Source organism: Electrophorus electricus, chromosome 7, assembly GCF_013358815.1.
Source record: "Electrophorus electricus isolate fEleEle1 chromosome 7, fEleEle1.pri, whole genome shotgun sequence".
Lineage (NCBI taxonomy): Eukaryota > Metazoa > Chordata > Actinopteri > Gymnotiformes > Gymnotidae > Electrophorus > Electrophorus electricus.
Window position 1 is genome coordinate 3,291,453 of NC_049541.1, and position 20,214 is coordinate 3,311,666.

General features: G+C 44.1%; 1 protein-coding gene across 3 annotated transcripts in view; it reads left to right on the forward strand.

The window, feature by feature from the left end:
• Positions 1 to 954: 954 nt before the first annotated feature.
• Positions 955 to 20,214, forward strand: part of LOC113584695 (leucine-rich repeat and immunoglobulin-like domain-containing nogo receptor-interacting protein 3) — a 34,621-nt gene continuing 15,361 nt past the window's right edge. Inside the window, exons 1-2 of one of the 3 annotated variants that reach the window (XM_027021769.2) lie at positions 955 to 1,465; positions 5,077 to 5,166. The gene's annotated coding sequence lies outside the window, so the exon portion shown is untranslated. Of the gene's footprint in view, positions 1,466 to 5,076; positions 5,167 to 14,743; positions 14,846 to 20,214 lie in introns of all 3 variants that reach the window. The other 2 variants (XM_027021770.2, XM_027021768.2) reach the window with 2 other exon arrangements.

Below are 20,214 nucleotides of genomic sequence, written 5' to 3' on the forward strand. Positions count from 1 at the left end.
TTTATATATCTAGCCATCTTATATTGTTTTATGTTCATTATTGTATCTTAATGATACCTTGCATGTGGCCTTAAATAATGGCTTGAAAAGTAGGAGAGAGAGAAAGAGAGAAGGAGGGGAGAAAGAGAGAGAGAGAGAGAGAGAGAGAGAGAGAGAGAGAGAGAGAGAGAGAGAGAGAGAGAGAGAGAGAGTGCCACAGGGAGTCTGGATCCAGAGCATCTAAAGAGGCTGACTGAATACAGGTCCTAATTCTCAAATAGTTCAACTCCTTACATGTTTTCTTTTGATTAAGTTTTCCCCCCAAGCCTAGCATGGACATCAATTACAACTGTTCTTTATAAGTCAAAAATATGTAGGACACTAAACATATGCGGCAGTTTCGTCTAAAAATGCGTGAACACATAATTCCAGATATGCAAAAACTATTGTGTGGTGACAACCAAGTGTTCTAAATTCATTTAAAAATGATGTGCTGTGACCTCAGGACCCTCCACAGCAATTACATGATGTCTTTGTTTCAGACTCAATGGGGGCAATGGGAGGGACCTCCTGCAGACAGGCATGGAGGGTAGAAAGAAGAGTGTCCATACCAGAGAGCTACTTTAGGTGCTCTTTGTTAGGGATTCTGTCCCTCTAGATATTTGTGTTTGGACCTGCCCAAAGGTTGTAGAGAGCAAGACAGAGGTTCCGTATTTCGGAGGAGCAGGAACCTGAGCCTTACTGGCAGAGGTTAATGAGACACTGATGTTTGAGCTGTAGCATTACACTATTGATTTATCTCACCCTGACACTGGTGGGCACAAAGCTCGTGTCCAAACCATTTTAATGTCAGATCAGTGATACCAATTATCACCCACTCCCTAGAATCCATTGGCAACAATCTTAAGTTATTTTCTTCTGATTATCCCTTACCGATTCTGCGTATTTGATTCGCATCTGCACTTGTACCACAATCCCTCTGTGTCGCCAGGGCGAGCGGTAAATCCACACTGCAAGAGCGGCGGAGAGACGGCGGCAGCAGCAACAGCTCAAAGCTGCTCCGGAGAGCAGCGGTGCGCTCCAGAACCCCCCAGCCTCCCTTTACACACTCACACACACACACACACACACACACTCACACCGAAAGAAAGAGAAAGAGCACTCTTTTAGCCTACTGTACTGCCTTTAAACAAGGGTAGAGTGTCAGATGCTGGCTGTCTATCTGTGGAGAAGAGGGGCCCATGTTTTGGAACACTGAAACACAGAGAAAAGAGAAAAGACGCGTCTGTACCGCTGGAAAACGACCCGCTAATAGACTGTGGGAGGAGGAGAGTGTGACTGCAACGCACACAGGCGCGCACACACACACGCTAACTGGCGTATACACACAGTTCGACTTGAGGACGATCGCCGAATCCGTCGTCTGACTTATGGACAGAGGAGGCGGGCGGATGATGAGTGAAGAGAAGCCACGCTTCAGTCGTAGGTGAGTAAAGTTCTTTCGTTCTCACTCTCTCACCTTTCACGGTCAAATGCATAGCCGAACAGATGAGAGGTCACTATACTGCTGCAGACCTTATCGATCACCTTAGACCACCAAGTCCATGGAGATCTTTCTGGATTGGACCGTGTTCCTGTTAAGTGCCCGTAGGAGTTTGCACTGTCGTAGGTCGTCTCGTCTTTCCGCATCTCTGTTTCAGCACAAGCCCTCATCACAATCATGTCCCACTGACTATGTGTTATTTCGACAAAACTGTTGTATCTATTTAGTGCGTTTTCAGTTGACAGGTATTCATAACTCTAGATGGCCACAACTAGTATTTTTGGTATGAGGAGCAGTCGTGAGACTAGAGGATATTGCGCCTGGAGTTTTGAGAAACACTGACATAATAGATGTTCCTGCTCACTCTGCCTACATTTATGGCATCGTTATGGGAAAACTGAGAAGCGGGGTAAACGCCAGAAAACAGAAAAGCCTCTGAATTTATGTGTGTGTGTTCTATGTGTGCATGTGTGTTGCTATGCCCGTGTCTGTTAAGTGATCACCATGGATGGCTAAACACTTACACGCGTACCTGCCAATGTTGCATGCCCGCCTCCGTGCGGCTTTTGCAAGGACGCGCATGGCGCGAGGTTAAAACCATATTCGGTCACATACATACAAAGGGTGTTGTGCTACTGCTATCTCCCCCGCTCGCGCATCCGTGCCATTATCAGCGAGAGCGCTCCTGACAGGCGCTTTCCTGCGTTGCCCTGGGCGATGAGGCGCTTTAAACAGGCAACAGGAGAACTGGCAGCATAAGAATCACAGCCGGTCAGGCAGAGACAGGCAGGAGTGTAAAAGCAATCACGGCCGCTTTCGCCTCTTCATGTATTTGTGGATCTGTGTATTAAGGGGCTAGGCTAGTTATTCATGATCCGAGTCTCCATGTTATGACAGTTGTACTCTCGGATACTTAATTTACTGAATTGGCCTCTTCTAGTAATAAGACTGAGTGTGAAAATGTGCAGATGCCCTTACAGTGCATGGCTTAAGCAGATGCCTTAACATTATTTCAACTAGTGTGACTGGATGTGAAATGCTGCGTGTGAACTGTAAAGCAACCTTGGGTTCCTTGAAAGGCGATATATAAATATAACTTCATTCAAAGTACATTATGTTCCAATTATGGCCGTGGTCTCATTGTAAGAGCTCATTATTCTGAATGATTATGGACTTACTCATGAAATCATTATATAGTTTGGAGGTTAACATGTGCCTTATGTTAAAGTAAATACCTCAAAGGAAGACCTGCAGAGCACTGGATTAGCCAATAGACCTCAAAGTCATTTCCATCAAGAAAGGGATTTGTGGGAGCAACACGTGTTTCACCTTGCAGTAGATTTATTCATTGTCTCTTTTGCTTGACTGCTTAGATACAGATTTTGTTGCATGTCTAAGCGTAATTAAAACATGGAATCATGCTGATTATGGAGATCTGCCAAAATCATTAGCACCTGCTGGCATGACCATAATGAATAAAATCAGCAAATTAGAATAAATACATTGTTTACCATGAAGATTAGCCAGACCAGAGAGTTAATTATAAATATTATGCATTATTGTTGCCTAAGGTCAAAAGTTGTATAATTTGTTTCTGAAGGATTCCAGTCTGGAAGAAGTCCAGTCTGGAGTACTAACAATTCCAGATAATAATAATAATAATTATTATTATTATTATTTCAGACTGGATTTCTTTCCCAGGCTGGAGTCCTACAGACACCCAGGAAGGGAGGCACCTGAGGGTATCACGTAGCACATCCTGTGTGTCCTGGGAGCTGTCAGTGGTGACAGTGGTAAAGCAGTGTACTCGGTGAGGCCCCACCCACTTGGCACAGGGTCTAATGAGCGCACCTCTAACCTTGCCTGCGGCCAGTGGAGGGGTTCTGGGCACGTAGTCTCACATGACTGCTGACCGGCACTTTATACAAACTTGCAGCTTTCTCGACTTGCATGAAATAAGAATGCCAAGCAATTTCATATGAGTGCAATAGAGCATGTGCTTCCTCACACTATAGAGGTTGTTTTTGTGTGTGTGTGTGTGTGTGTGTGTGTGTGTGTGTGTGTGTCTGCTTGCCATTGTTGACTTGTGCACTTTGAACAGATGGTAGTTTTAAGTGACTTGCTGAAAAACTAATGTTCGTAATGAAACAAGGAAGCTTCTATGCTTTAGATTGAATTCCTGTCATTAGTATTCCGATCAGCAGCACTGTCATATATATTAGACTGTCTGATATGAAGAAATTACTAATTCAGTCAATTTCAAAAGATGTCACATTTGTTACCTATTATCTCCTCTCAGCTTGAGTAGGTGTTAGTGTGAAAGAGAGAAGGGATGTGGGGGCAATTCTAAGTAATGCAAAAATCAATTTTCTGCACAGTCATTCAGTGTTTGGCCCGGAGGCTAGTTGGACATGAAGAGGAAAAAGGTTTGGGATGAGCGTGGGTTAACAGCACAAAAGCGACTGTAACCATTAAATATTGGCAGAGAGCGTACACTTACACTGATGTCCTACATGCCGATTTGGCCACTCCGGTTAGAGTGTGGAAGAAGGGCACTGAAAGTTGTCTGGCTTGCTCCCCCTGTCCAGCCCAGGATCTGTGCATACCTTTGTTCTCCTTTAAGGATGGAGGCAGGTGAGAGTAGGCAACCTTGATTAGGAAGCACTTTTATTTTTATAGCCCATTTATGTGTGAGTTCTCTCACTGCGCTAACCGCAACGCCTCCTTGCGTCAGCGACCTTAAAGCAGGAGCGTAAGAGGATCATCGTACGACCGAAAAGCTCTGCCGTGTCTACCCTTATCTTCCGTTTCATTAATCATTCGCGCACCCGCTCTTTCAAAGGCGCGCAAGATGAAGCTAACAGCGCTAATCCGCGAGCGCCCCCCCCCCCGCATCGCTACGCAGCACCGCCGCGTTGTCTGAGCGCTCGCACCCAGCGCGAGACCTGCGGACTGCACAGGCAAGACACGTCAAGGTCAGCCCTTCATACAGTGGCAGAGTCCACCCCCCCTCCCCCGTTTCCATGGAGTGTACTACCCCACCCCACCCCACTCCACCCCCACCCCTCTGCCAGTGCTGGGGTTCAAAGCCGTGTGGAAAACATGGAGTTAGTGTCTGTACTTACCAGCCCCTGGAAGAAAGACTGACATTGTGCTCAGATTCAAAGTCAGAGGGGCGCAGGGGTAGACTAGCTCCTCTGTCATGTGGTATACTGTTCTATGGCATTCTGTCGTATGGTTTCAGCAGTTTTCATTATGATAAAGCTGTGTTTTAGTGGGGGTTTTTAATATTAGCTTATTGTTACTGTTTAAAAAAACACACAGCCAGATGGGTCTCTGGCTACATCAGGCATCAGTCTCAAACTTTCAAGCGGCCCTTTATCAATAATGCATCCTGATTAATCATTAACTAATTAAAGAGGCAGATGGCCTGTGGAAGGCATGTGATCAATACGAAGGGAAATTACAGACATTGTGGACATGGAAGGAGTTGGATCCTGGGGTTTCCGTCTGCAAGATTTATTCAGTTGATTACATTTTTAATGCCCCTTCAGAAAGAGCTGAGCCACTTTGAGCTGCACGGGCCTGTGGCCCTGACTTCTGACGGCGTGGGAGCGAACGGCAATCCTGCAGGACACTGCCAGGTTAGCTGCATGTGAGCGGCACAGCGATGAATCCATTTACTCGCACGGTATTGACTCTGTAGCTGAAATGTTGTGCACCTGACCTCAGCTTTTGTTATCGTGTTCTGCAGAGCACCATGCCCTGTGTTTGCTTTCAAAAACATCCTAAATATCTTGGAAAGCCAGACAACATCCGGGACCATCACCAAAATGCTTTTAGCTAAAGCTACATGTTTCAGATACATTTGTTTAAAATGCAAAATTGTTGCTGAGGTTAAGTTTGGAGTTAGGTGTAGTTTAGGTGGGTTAGATATAAAATATCAGTTATTGCAGACAATTAAAAGATGAGGCACCTTTCTTGCCCTGGGGAAACACGGGCCATCATTAATACATCTTACAACCTAACAATATTGAATTAACACACAAGTACTGTGTATGAGTTCATGTGTGTGTGTGTGTGTGTGGTGCATGCTTGTTTGTGTGTGGGTGCATGTTTGTGCATGGATTCCTGGGTGTTTGCATGTGTATGAGTACCTGTGTCTTTGTGTGTGTGATGTTTGTGAGTGCGTGTGTTGGTGCATTGTGGGGTGGGTGTGTGTGTGTGTGTGTGTGTGTGTGTGTGTGTGTGTATGCTTGCATTTGCCCTTTTAAACCAGACCAGGCCAAGTGTTTAACTGGCAGATATATAAATAAGAGGGTTGTATGTTTGAAAAGCTTACTATGTGACTCTTACTATGTGCATTCCACCATACCACAGTTACTGACAGAGCACATTTATAGACAGAACCACAACACAGTTACTTACAGAACCACACCACAGTTACTGACAGAGCCACAGCACACTTACTGACAGAACCACAGCACAGTTACTGACAGAACCCTGCTGTTTACAAAGGAGACATTTTCTTACATTTCTCCTGATCTTTGTGTGCTCCATAGCCATTGAGCTCTTTTTTCTCAATCCCACTATTGGGTAAGAAGTGACAGTGCACGCTTTTATTTTTTGCCTATTTTCTGTCTCTTCCTCACCGTCTCTTTCTCACTCTCCTTCCTCTTCCTCACTGTCTCTTTCTCTCTCTCTTGACTTATCTCTGCTTGCATCATCATGCTCCTGTGTATCTTCACTCTTTTTATTTCATGCACTCAGTGACACGACAGGCTGCAAGTGAAGACAGAATTTGATCAGGAAGGCACGGGGGGGGGGGGGGGGGTGGCTGTTCTTCCCCTGCTGTGGCGTTACCGTGGAGCTCCAGATGAGGACTTCACCTCCGGGTGGCTGAACACAGCCAAAGAGGGTCACGCAATGACCACAGGCTACAGTCTGTACCAGCTCAGTTTATGGCAGGGTATAGATGAGAGAGAGAGGGGGGGAGTGGCAGTGAGTTGGGGGAGCCAGCTGGACTTGTTCATTCTGTTGTGAGAGAACAGATCCTCAGGTATTAGTTCTGCATCACTGTCTTTCTCTCTTCGTCTCCCTCTGTTTTTCGTACACACACACTTTGTCGCACACACAGGTGCATAGGCTGTTCGCCTCTCGCTTGCTCAAGCACACAAACACGTACACAGGTACATAAACTGCTTTTCAGCTAAAGACCACACACAGCCCGACCGACCCAAGCACACAATAATTTCTCAACACACACACACACACACACACACACACACACACACACGTAATAGAACATGCACAAACTCTCACAGGCATAAGTGTTCTGAACCCCTTTACTCTCCCTGATCAGTAAGGCACAGTATAATAGTATAACAGTATAATAGAGACACTGGGACTTTACTCCCCTTTAATGAGGAGAACTATCAAATTGAATATGCTAATACATCATGAAAAATATATGCTACCAGTGTGGAGCTCTTACAAGTCAAAACTTCTAAAGACCCATGCATTTGCTTTCTCCTGTTAACCTGTCACCTCTACTCAGACGCTGCACCACCCATCCCCACCCACACGCAGGAAAAATGACTGAGAGCACAGGCGGCATTGAGCGAGAGAGAGAGAGTGAGGGAGAGAGGGAGAGAGAGAGTGAGGGAGAGAGGGAGAGAGAGACGGAAGGGATTCTAGAGTGAGAAGTGACAGCTCCTGTTTTAAAGTAGTATGGATGATGTCAGCAGCGAATTTCACTATTATACTTCCAGTGCAGGAAAATGCTGAATTATTTATCATGAGCCACTAGTGAAGGTGGAGCCAGGATTTGGAATCAGAGGTGGATGTTTGGGTGACAGAAGGGGCTCTGGGGTGGGTGGTGGGTGGGAAAGTTGGGGGGATAGAGGGATTCGGAATGTCTGTGAGCTGCTCTGTGAGACTGCAGAGGAAGGCCAACAGACAGAATAGTCCAGAGGAGCGTGTCCATATGTTGTTGTCATATGTACATAACATCACCTCCAACTGTATGCCTGGTTCTTCATTTGTTCACATGGTCATTGAGTCTAATGTTAAAATATATAAATGTTGACACTCTCGGGCCACTTTCTTGAAGTCAATGGCTTCTTGAAACCCGTTAAAAGGAGGCCAGTATACCATAAAGCTGAGAGAGAGAGGGAGAGATTTGATGCACAGCTGAGCACATGATTCAGATCAATGATAAAAGAACAGTGCGTCCCAGGCGAAGCGGGACGGCTCCTTTCAAACGCACGCCGCCTGCTCCACCCACACACGCTCACTGCTGCCGTCGCTGTCATGTATGACTCTATTGAGACTTTTCTTTTGGGTCATAGATTGAGAATGCAATTTATTCTGGTGCATGTTGTTTACAGCCTCTTCAATCTGTGTGTGTGTGTGTGTGTGTGTGTGAGAGAGAGAGAGAGAGAGAGAGAGAGAGAGAGTGAATGCCAATGGTTTTATTTGGATCGAAAGGCCTATAGTTAGTTAAATAATGTTTGCCAGGATTTACAGCGCACTCTCTAGTGGGGTGAAGAGATCGGTTCGGTATTTACTCAAAGCCCTGCTTTATTTAACATCTCACTGCATTTAATTATTCATGCCTGTTTATCAAAAGAGAAGGCTTTGGGAGTTCCTGCATCTTCTGTTTGATAAGGCTTGATAAAACTAACTCTGGATGTTCATAATGCATGTTTCCCCAAATTATAGTAGAAGAAAAATCTCCATTTTAAAAGGCTGATTTTACCCACCCATTTTGGAGAACGGCACTGAGTTTAAACTGTGTTCCTTTTCAACACGGTAAAACAGTTTATTCATGTGAATGGTGGATTACACCACCAGATTCTGCCCATCAAGATGTTTAATTATTACCTTCACAGCACACATTAAACATATTTAATTTCTAGGTCTGTTATTCTAAACTGACTTTGTATCTACTATTGCACAGCCTGACACATTCATAAATATAACAACCAAGCAATCTAAAATCTGCCATGAAACTTTTGAAGTCATTTGCCGTGAAAGACCATTGCAGACCAGATGCGATCTATCAGCAGTATGGATCGGCCTCATCTCTCATCTCTGACCTTATCTGTGGTGGACTGTGTGCATAAGTGTGTGTGCTGTGCTCGCTGCTGTGTGGGGGCAAGCTCTTGGAGTCGGCAACCTCACACAGACTGGGCTGATAAAGATCAGCGGTGACCACACAATTGCCACTGCTCATGACCCAATATAACGCATCAGAATAACATTATAACACATTGTCATACATCCATAAAGTTCATTCACATAATTAATGCATTTTGGAAAGCTTGATCTTTCCATACTGCAGGCCATGACTGACCCGCTAATAACCTCACAGCTGCAATTCCTCTCTCACTGTATCTCTCTCTCTCTCTCTCTCTCTCTCTCTCTCTCTCTCTCTCTCTCTCTTAGTTTTCTTCTCTCTCCCGACTAAAACTTGAAATAAATGTTCCCATTGGGACTGAGTGGGGGTGTGCAGGGTCCTGCAGAGAGTTCAGGGTTGTTTTGTTCTGACTCCTTGACTCTACTTCCTCCTGTCAAAGTGCTTTTGAACCCTTTAGAACCCCTGTGTAGAGCACCAGATTCAGGCAGCCTGGAGACAAGATGCGACCTCTCTCTCCTGCTCTCTCTCGCTCAATCTCGCTCCACCACTCCCCTCCTTCATGGAAAAATATCCTAAATCCCAAGCCACTTTAAGATTCCCTGCTCTCCTTTTTTATCCCCTGAAAATCCTGGATTTCCTTTTTTGGCAGTAAACCACTACAATATTAAAACCTAGAAAAGATAAATATAATATATAATAAAGAGCCCCCGGAACCTGCCAAAATCGTTCTCTTTTTATTTCAGGTTTTCAGACTTTTTTCCCCCTTCTACCAGGAGCTAGAGTAGCCTTGACATCACCCTGCAGCACAGCCGCCCACCCCCACCCCCAGCCTCAGACCAGCCTCCACCAGCACCTTTCTGAGATTCATCTTGGGGGCAGCACTGTCACCTCTGATTAGCTCAGGCTGGGCGTAGCAGAGGCCAAATGAAAGCTCCCAGTGCTGATGATGACTGAGCCTGTGGGCCTGCAGACCACGTTGCTGCACACACACACACACACACACACACACACACATACACACACTGGAGTAGTTTCCAGTGATTTGGAAGAACTGGAAGCAGCCGACATCCTTTTCCCAGACTTCTCGTTTGCCTTTAGCAGTGATCGCGTCGTCCCGTTTCTCCCACTCTCCTTTGCTTTTCTATTCACCTTTATTCTTATCTCTCCTTCATCATCCTCCTCTCCCTTGGTACCCCTCCATCCTCTCATTTCCTGCACACCGTGTGGATTCATTGGCCATTATTTCCATTATCTGCTCCTCGTTACTGAGAGGCTCATTTAGAGCCAAGGTGAGAGAGAGAAGGAGAGAGCACAAGCTCATCACTTTATCTGTATGGAACTGAAGGACACTCCAGGCAGTCCACTGTCATTGTTTCCCCTGGCAGGGGAGATGTCATCCTTCAATCCCTCCTTCTACACTTCAGCTCTTCAGCCTTCTCGAGCAACCCCTGCTCCATCTCTCTCTCTCTCTCTCTCTCTCTCTCTCTGCTCAGCACAGAGCACACCATTCCTTACCTCCTTTTAGAAGGTTTGACTCTTTGGCCTGCAGAAGCCCAATAAAAAACTCAAAATGATGATTTGTTCAGCACAGTTCTGTACCCTGTGTTACGGATATCCATTTGTACATCCTTAAATTATGTACGTTATATGTTTGACCCAGTGCGTGTGCTCCTTCCCAGGGATTAATGGATTTTCTTTCTGTGATCATATTTATCACTTATGGATGACTATCTTTCCTCAGAGGGAAAATAAATTCCATCTTTCCTTTCCTGTCTGGAACTAGTCTTTTTCCAGCAGTGGCTCATGGCACCCAAGGCCCTGCTTCAATGGCTATTTTACTGACTAATTCAGAATATTTTGTCCCATGCATTAAAGCAGTTGTAATTAAAAATAAAACTAGTTAAAAGCTTTTTAAAATTTGTAAAAATGTCATTCTTGAATCAGATGCAAATGTATGCATGATAACTTTGTAATTTAATCTTAATTTATGCATCTTAATTGAATTTAATAAAGCCTTTGTTTCCAGCATGATAATTAATGTACACTCTCATCGTCTAGCGATAGCAGTCTCTTTCCCGTTTTCCCCTCTCTTCTAAAACCTGTGCCACTTACACTACTTAATTATAGTTTTGGTACAAACATCCCTACATGCAGTGGTGGCTACAAGCAGTTGGCGGAAAAAAACAAAAAAAATCTGACCAAACGCATTCATTATTTAATTGTTCGACATCAAAGAGATACCATAAAACACTAGCTAGCTAATCAGAACCCTTGAACACAACCATGAAACGCTTGTATTCCAGCGGCGCCCATAATAAAAAGCAAATTAAGGAAAAGAAACTAGGATGGTTCAGTTCTGACTGCAGTAAGAAGACAGGTAAAGATTGTATTTTGCTGTAAAAAATAATGTCTTTGATTAGAGTCCCCAGACATGACTTTGCTTGGAGGCCCAGAAATGCCAAATCCGCCCCTGCCTACACGGGCCTGGCTGTCTTAGCCTAGCAAAGGAGCATTTGTCTTTCTGAATGTTATCTGGATCCCTCTGTTTCCAGATGAAATACACATAAAAGAAGAAGATGATCAAATCTACAGAGAGTTTATGCTGATATTGATGTCTTCAAATGTGTGGCTGTGCTGAGCCTAGCATGCTGGTGGTGCTAGATATAAGCTAGGGTCAACACTGTCTACTGCCCTCTGTAGTACTGTATGAAGGCGATGAAAAGAAGGATAAAATGTGTGGGTGAATCTTGCCATGAATTACACAGAGCAGTAGATTTATTTCAGTAGACCTTCAATATGTGATTTCTGCATTATTTGGCTTCAGTTATAGCCAGATGAGACCATGCAGTAATATTTACATATAGCAATAAGACAATTCCATTTATACACTAATGACACTTTGTCTGCCCACATTGAGCTACGGGTTGACCCCTGACCCTGTGGATGATTTGATCAGCTGAGTATGTATGGGAGACTGTTCTGGGTCCCTCCAAAGCCATCAGTCTGCCACTCACCCCTCAGCCATACAGCAGACACATGACATCTCTTTCGTGAAATAGTGTTTTGGATGTCCGTCAGACCAGAATCTGAATGCCTTGCCCATCACTTGAGGACTGAGATTGAAACCTGGCCAACTCCAGCCATGCTGTTCTAATCGGATGGAGCTGTACCCACCATCTGTCACATACAGATCTTAATGGAGAAAACAACCTCGTCCATGTTGGTATACCAGTTCTTGTCCATCATCCTTGGGGATTTTGTGAAAATAAAAACTACTTGAGAGATTTTCACATACAGACAATATTGCACATGAATCCATGTAGCCGTTCTTTTGAAATAAGCGTCTTCCTTTTTGAGTCACTGAGTTATCTCACCTCACCAATAAACCCATTTTAACTTTAACACTATGGTACTTTTTTGCTAGCTGTCTATATAAGCAGCATTGAAAACTAAACAGCATATCTCTACATAGTACCCATATGCCTTTTCCACTCCTTAACAATGTGACACTTGCCAGCACTCCTCTGAGATCCTTCTACCAAGTATCCAAGCTTGCGTACTTCTCCTGAAAACACTGTCACAGCTACGAGTGAATTTGAGAACTAAAATGATTTGTTCATATGGTGCAAATCAGCCCCGATTAGCTTTACCCTATCATTAACAACATTTTAGAATTAAAGTATTTCTGTAATAGTAACAGACCCATTCTAAGAGCAAAGGAAATGGGTAGTCTTCATAGCCTGAAGATAGGGTTCCTTAACCCAATTGCCTACCGTTGATAGTTCTGTGGCTGGAGGTAAAGGATTTAGATGAAACTTTGCACAATTGTCTCTCCCCTGCGTGAGGTGTGCGGCTCAATGCTTCAGTACGGCCTGCTTAAACTCTATTAGACACAGCTGCGTCAGGGTGCCGGTTTATTAGCCAGGGATGTGGCTAATTAATCCCATAAGCATGGCTTGAAGACAGACAGACACAACATAAAACCTCTTATCTCCCCACTGGCAGGCAGGTGCACACAGATAGACAGAGAGAGAGAGAGAGAGAGAGAGAGAGAGAGAGAGAGAGAGAGAGAGAGAGAGAGAGAGAGAGAGAGAGAGAGAGAGAGAGAGAGAGAGAGAGAGAGAGAGAGAGAGAGAGAGAGAGAGAGAGAGAGAGAGAGAGAGAGAGAGAGAGAGCATACCAAGCCGTACCGATCCTACATTAGTAGTCATTTCTGTTTGTGAGTACCTGTAACTAAGCAATAGCACTCAGTAGTCGCAGGTCACTGATCTACTAGAAAACACATCACAAACTTCCTGCAAGGATCTGTTGACTTCAGCTTTTGTCCAGTTAATTCCCTTCAACACAGTGCACATTGTGCACCTCATTGAGCCCATTTGTCGTGGACTGCCTTGTTACGGGGAGGATTTGTAATTCTGCTCAAACTACTGTTGTCTCCTAATGCTTGGTGAGTGAACACCCTTAATCCTCATACGCATGCAGAGTTGAGAAAATCAGCCAGTGCTGCAAAGATCCCCACTCATTTGGTGTTGATCCTTCTCCCTGGACTGGTGTTTTGGGAGCTGTCCCTATGTTCCTGCTTGTGGGTGGGTGTGTGTGTGTGTGTTCTTGAATACTGATTGTTCTTCCTGATAATCACACTAATGATTACATGAGTAAATGGCAGCAGCATTCCTGTGTGTTTATTTCAGGTACACAGAATGTCTCGACATACAGCTCCATGCTGTATGCTGGCATAAATGTTCCCCAAAAGACCCAATATCATTATAGTGGGTTAACAGCATGCACTGTAATGATATCTTGGATCTATTTTTTAAAAGGTCTTTATCATACTAGTAAACAAAGCACTACAGAATCATCTTCACTGACAGTGCAGTGGTTCAGAGTGGTTCACACCCTGAAAGTGCAGATAATTATAATGCACAGGGGATTCTACAGAATTAATCAGTGTGCAATTTGAACTGGTTAATTCAATGCAGAGCCCAAATACAACTTTGACAATTTAGCATAACAGTTAAAAAGGAAAGAGCTTAGAACCGATAGACTGATCTAAGAGGATACATTTTTTTCTTATTATTGTTCTTGAATACAATAAATGGAATCAAATAAAAAAAAGAAAAAGATGCATTTTAATCGGCAAAGTTATATGAAAGGATAAAAAGATCTACAGAAGAGTTTAAATGTGGTTTAGTGGCATTTTACTTTGCATGCAAGTTAATTGGGACTTAAGTTTACTAGTGCAGTGTGCCTGAACAATAGCTGTTCAGTAGGTCTTGCAAATTCATATAATACTTTAGCTATTCTTGGCCAGAAAGTGTAATCACACAAAAGATGAAACATTGCTGTCAAACCCATGCCTCTCCCTCTGGCTACATTCCAGATGGCCCCTCGAAGAACAAGTCTAACGAACTTCACTTGAGCTAATGGAGTATTGTAATGGCCTTTAAGATGGTGATACAGATTCCCCTTTAGGGAAACTAGGGCGGGCAATTCAATGAGAGCATGTCAAATAATGACTGATGAAAGTGGGCCCTGTTTCTCTGGGTGTCACTGAGTACATATTGCACTCTTCATGGGGAAGATGAATTAGAGACTTAAAGTCACCCCGATTCTTTGTGCGCCCTCAATAACAACTATGATACTCTATACTGGAAGCCAGTTAAGTGGTTAAATGCTTTCTGTAGTGCTGTCTTAATCGGCAAACAGTAGAGTTCCATAGCAGTGAAGAATTAATAAAATCCGTAAACCATTAGAATGATTAAACACCTCAAGTGAACACACTAACATTGCGCAAATAAACATTTGTTCTAACCACTGCCCAGATCCATTTCTGCTACACATTTGCAATCTTTACACTGCTCTTAATAAACTCATTTCTGCTGCACATTTGCAGTTTTTACACTGCTCTTAATAAACTTATTTCTGCTTCATATTTGCAGCCTTTACACTGCTCGTAATAGGCTCATACCATGCTCTGGGATGGGGAGGGCTGGGTCCGCATTCCACTGCTGCCCCCCGTAGCGCACTACACTGTTAGCACACAGCGAGTGCCTGCCACGTCTCTTCCCTCTTGTGCACAGGATGGTGACGCCCGGAGAGCCATATGATCTTGCCGGGATTCCCAGGGAGTGCCTGTCAGCACCGTTTCGTGCCTGATGGGTCCAGAGTCAGCTGGTAACGCGGTATGACAGCTCTTGTTTTGGCTATGAGCTGTTTGCGTGTTTAATTACTAAAAAGACACTGGTAATATTCTTGCCTGACATCTTCCTGAGTTGATGATGGATGAAGTGTTTTTTATATAGCTTATCAGTGTGTCGTTATGTGCACATTTATGATATGCAAAAATATGCAAATTAATGCTATCATAGATGCTGGTTTTATAGGACAAAAAGATGTATCCACTATATTATATTAGACTCGGATATGAAGCATATTGCGTGTTTTTGTCTCTGTATAGATAGGATGAGCTTTTCATTGCTGAACGTAGAGAGAGCGGCTGTGTCACTCCCTTACACCCCCCCACCACACACACACACACACACACACACACAAATACACACGTTCACCTTAATAGCTTTACACCTGCTCACACACACTCAGAGTACATTTTACAAACAAAGGGTCTCACTCTCATATGGACATTAATTAATCAAAAGTAGCGACTTAACCTTCTGCTTGACCTCTGCTAGAGACACATGCAGGAAACACGCTGGTGCAATTATTCACACCTGCTGACATGGACACACATACACACACACGCACACACTCAACACTAGCCCTACATTCGACTCTAGCCCTACGACCTACACTAGCCCCATACCCAACCCTAGCCCTTCAACTGACACTAGCACTACACTCAGTGCTAGCACTACACCCGACGCTAGTTCTACACTCTGCGCTAATCCTAAACTTGATGCTAGCCATACACCAAATGCTGGCAATATACCCAACACTACCTGACATGAGTCCTCATCCCACACTAACTCCCTCCTCTTGTTAAGTTCAACAGGCATGCAGGTAGGGTCGATCGCATTCCAGATATCGAATGCATTCTAAGTAGACACGTTGATGGTGTTATAAAAGATGACCAGTGGCCAGCAGGCAGTCCTTCTTCTGCCATTATATGTTCAGGTTGCCTACACATCCTTTGTTTTGGCTGTAATCCAAGATAATAACTGGCTTCCCGTCTTCGCAATGGCTGATCTCAGCGTCCTTGTGTAACGGACTCATTAGGGCCATGTTTTAGTTTCTCTTTGGGCAATAAGAAACAAGCATGGTAGTGAGAGTGAAAGCAATCTTGGGAGAAAAGACGTCTTTCTGCTTTGTTGTAAGTGCAGCAGGGAGTTTAGGCTTGTTTGTCTTCAGTAGCTGCTGGCCAAGTCCACATGACATTAAACAAATTGTCACACGTAATATTGTTGCCCCTTCATTCATATCAAGAACAACACACCTCCTTTGATTCTTATCCGAGGCTGTTGGCTTCCCTGTGTACACTTGCATTTTCCAAGTATAGCTGCATTGTGCATCACAGGCAGCCAAGATGTTGATTACATACTTTGCTGGCTTGCTGGGCATGAACTGCCTGAAAGGCCAGCGACCTTCTGACAGACACAAAGGCCAGCGACCTTTTGACAGACACAAAGAGAGACTAATTTCAAAATCGGGGTCACAACAAATACAGATATCATGTGTCATCGGTAAAAAAACAAAAACACAAGCAAAAAAAAAAACAACAACTAATAGTTAAATATTAAATGTATTACAAATGTAAAAATGACCTCTGAATGAATGCTCATCCACTGTCACTTCAGACCCTAGATGGGAAAGACAAGGTAGATGTGCCACCCACTTTCCCCACACACCCTGGATTGCCGCAAGTTTATCTCAGACAAATCGTGCAGGTCTTAAGTCATGGTTGTCAAATCTGAGAATTCTTGAAAAGAAAAAGTGTGAAACACCTTCAGAGGCATTGTGGCAAGAAAAATGGCCCTTCCACTCTCAGCAACCCAAAGCCTGGATGTGGCCTCCCCTCGGGACATGTGTACACCAGCCAAGATTAGCAGACCTATGCAGACATGCACGTCGATGGCATCCATCTTCTTCCAGTCTTTTCCATACTTGCAGAAACCCTGCGTATTTGTCATTTCAAGGATGATTTTCAATGGCTGGTGTAATAAAGGGACAGAAGGTTGAGGCAATGTCCTTGGCATTGGACATAGCTAATCTTGTATTCCCTGGAGTCATCTTCATTATACTGTGTGCTGCCAGCCTGCCCTGATTGGCAAAGGGTGATGAGGACTATTCAGTCCTGTTCTTTGACAAAAATCTCTCTCTCTCAGCTTAATGGTCTTCAGGGAGTTCTTCCTCACACAAAGCTGAATCATCATGATCAGGAATATATTCTTCAGCATCCTCTTCGGATATCTCTTCTTCTTCTCTTCCATTATGATTTTGTTCCTCCTGTACACCTTCTGAAGTCAGCAGGTCATGGAGCTGTTGGACATCGTATCGTGTGCTCATGGTTTCAGCAGAGAGAGAAACTGGGGTCCCTACATGAGCGGTGCCTTTTTATAGAATATGACCACCACCCCTATTACCCGTTTCATGCGAGAAAGCGATGCTATCCCAATGAGTAATGCTCTTACTTTGAAACATTGTATGATGCAGTGTATGAGACATTTTTTTCTCACAATATTGTGTGTGTGGGCATTACAAGTTCAAAAGCACAAAAGGTATGTGTTTCTCAAGGGAAAAATGTGTTGCCACAAGAAGCAGGGTCAGGTGTGAAGTTGGGGGGAAAGTTTTTTTCTTGAAGCATGTATAATTATCTTTGTTATTTTCTCTTTCTCTCCCTGTGTGTATGAAAATGTATTTGAAATAATATTCTTTTTTGTTGTTATAATTAATTTAGCAATGGTTCAGTTGGCTTATAAATCATTTAATAACTGCCGGATCAAAAAGACAATCTTTGTATCCTAAACGTGTAAAGCTTTCTTAAAAATATTTTATAAAGCATTTTTTACTTTTTCTAAAGGCATGATAATTTCCGGAAATATTCATGCAGAAAAGGTTAGAGTGTTTTTTCCACAATTAAAAGTCAGAATGGGTCATTTTTGACCCGCAAGACAACATATGAGGGTTAATACACAAATTCATGGGCACTCGTTAGATTGTGAACGATTGCACAATGTCTGCGGTCATGTTGGCCATATCACTGCAGGCCTGGGGACTCCCGCGGCTAAGGCTCCATGGTGTGGAGGCCAGACAAGTCATTGGTATTAGCGTTTCAGAATGTCTTTAAGACAGCTTTGTGTCTGCATCATTAAGAGGTGGGTAGGTTACAGCTGCAGTGTCTCTCTCTCTCTCTCTCTCTCTCTCTCTCTCTCTCTCTCTCTCTCTCACACACACACACACACACACACGCACACACACACACATACACGTTTGCACATGTGCACAAATACACACAATACCAGGACCCCAGATCCCCTCTGAACAAGAGAGCTGGTTATGCAAATGTCACACATTTTCTCTGTGTGGCTGTGCCTAGAATCCTAATGGCCTGTTCCATAGTTATTGCAATCTACATGTAATCACAGTGCAGAATAAATGACGTTGGTTGAACATTCTATATGAGCTATCTGCATTATTTCACTGTAGGTGATGTGACACAAGAACAATTCAGCATCACTGCACTGCATTGGAGGTGAGACAGTAACACACATACCGTATGAGCTGTGAGTGGGTGGGTGGGTGGCTGGTGTGTGTGCGTATGTGTGTGTGGGTGGGGTGTGCGCGTGTGAGAAAATCATGTCTTCAGAAATTGTCCTTTCTTCACCTCCACCACCCCACAACCCAAATCCTCTTTCACTTGCTCACATGGTCCTCCAAGACCTTCCTTCAAAAAGACTTCAAAAAGGTTATTTTACCTTCACTTCATCCAAGCTAGGCTTTTCCCGACTTCAGAGAACACCTATCAATCAGCCGATCACTGGTCTGGCTCACCGTGTGTCATACAGCCTCTCAGTGCCACCAGTGCACAGTCTGATGCTGAAATATTACCACTGAAGTGCTGTGTTGGATCATACCAGAGTAGAGTGTAGTATCAACTTTGTCTTTGTACTGAATAATTATTGCCCAAAATAGAGGCTAACGCCTAAAACAGAATGGTCAGTATCAGATGCAGATGGTGTTTGTGGAACTGAAATGGCATGGAGCATTTTCTCCCTCTGTGTGTGTGTGTGTGTGTGTGTGTGTGTGTGTGTGTGTGTGTGTGTGATGTAGAGAGCTTTCATCCTGGGGTTCTTTGTCCGCTGTGTACTGTTTGCCTGGTGTGTGTAATCAGCATGAGTTTCACGATGGGATGGAAATTGGTAAGCGCAAGCACACATTTTCCACTTGAGACTGCTCACCATGCTGGGCGTTACCACAGCTAGCGAGTTCAGCTCTCATAGACTCATAGACTAGCTCTGTTAAATACAACAAATCTATAAAGTAGTCCATAGGACAGATGCTTTATAGATGCTCAGATTACACATTTTTTGAGGTTTTGTTCGCAGACAATTATGTAACCTTTGTGGTGGAACTCTTCCTGGACAGGTTAGAGAAACAATGTAATGATCGCAGCAGTCGCTGTGCTATGAAGTGACTCAGAGGAAAGGGTTAAAAAGAAAAATAAAGTTTATTCAAAGACTCAGCCTGAGGGCGTATCAGTTACACACGCAAGCAAACTTTACACTGTTCATCCAAAGCAGGAGAGAAAAAGGAGCAACTCCCTGCTAGGAGTTGTTTTGTCCTGCTGCACCTATCTGCCCAACCAAAGCATCAAAAGCTGGGTGGTCTCAGATAGTGGCCAAGGTCAGGGTCAGAGAGACAAAAGGAAATGCCTGTTACATCTTAACTTACTGCACAATCTGTTCGAGAGGTTGATTGACTATAAATTTTCCATTACACCTTGTAATGATATATTTCAGAATGAGTACCAGAGTGCAAGAGACCTGCCCCTCCGAAAATGTCCGCCCCTTAGAGGATGTGCCACCCCTGTGAAAGCCCTTAGTTCTTTATCTTCTTCTCTTTTTGCCTCATGAGTTGCTCTGCCCATTGGGGTGTGTTTACGGAGCTCCCCTGCTAACCTCTCACTCTCTTTCTTGCAAAAGCTGACAGCGGGTGTGTGTGTAGGCCCAGGGTGATGTGCAATTGGGGGAGTGGGGAATAGAGTGTTGACCCATGTGATCTTGACGGTGGGTGGGGGTGGGGGGGGTAGGGGTTGTAGAACAGCCTGTCAACTCGCAGCATAAATCTCAGAGCAGAAGAAACGCAAGCTCCGAGCTATGCACTTCATGCACGGGCACATTGAACAGAGCAACTACCTTTAGTCTCCTCTTGCCTCAGTGAGAAGCTTCTGCAAAGAGCAGAAGAATAAGACATGCAGCTGATCTGGTTATAATAGAATGCATGGTCCTGAAATGTGGTACGCGGTGAATATGTGGTCCTGAAATGTGGTATGCGGTGAATATGTGGTCCTGAAATGTGGTACGCGGTGAATATGTGG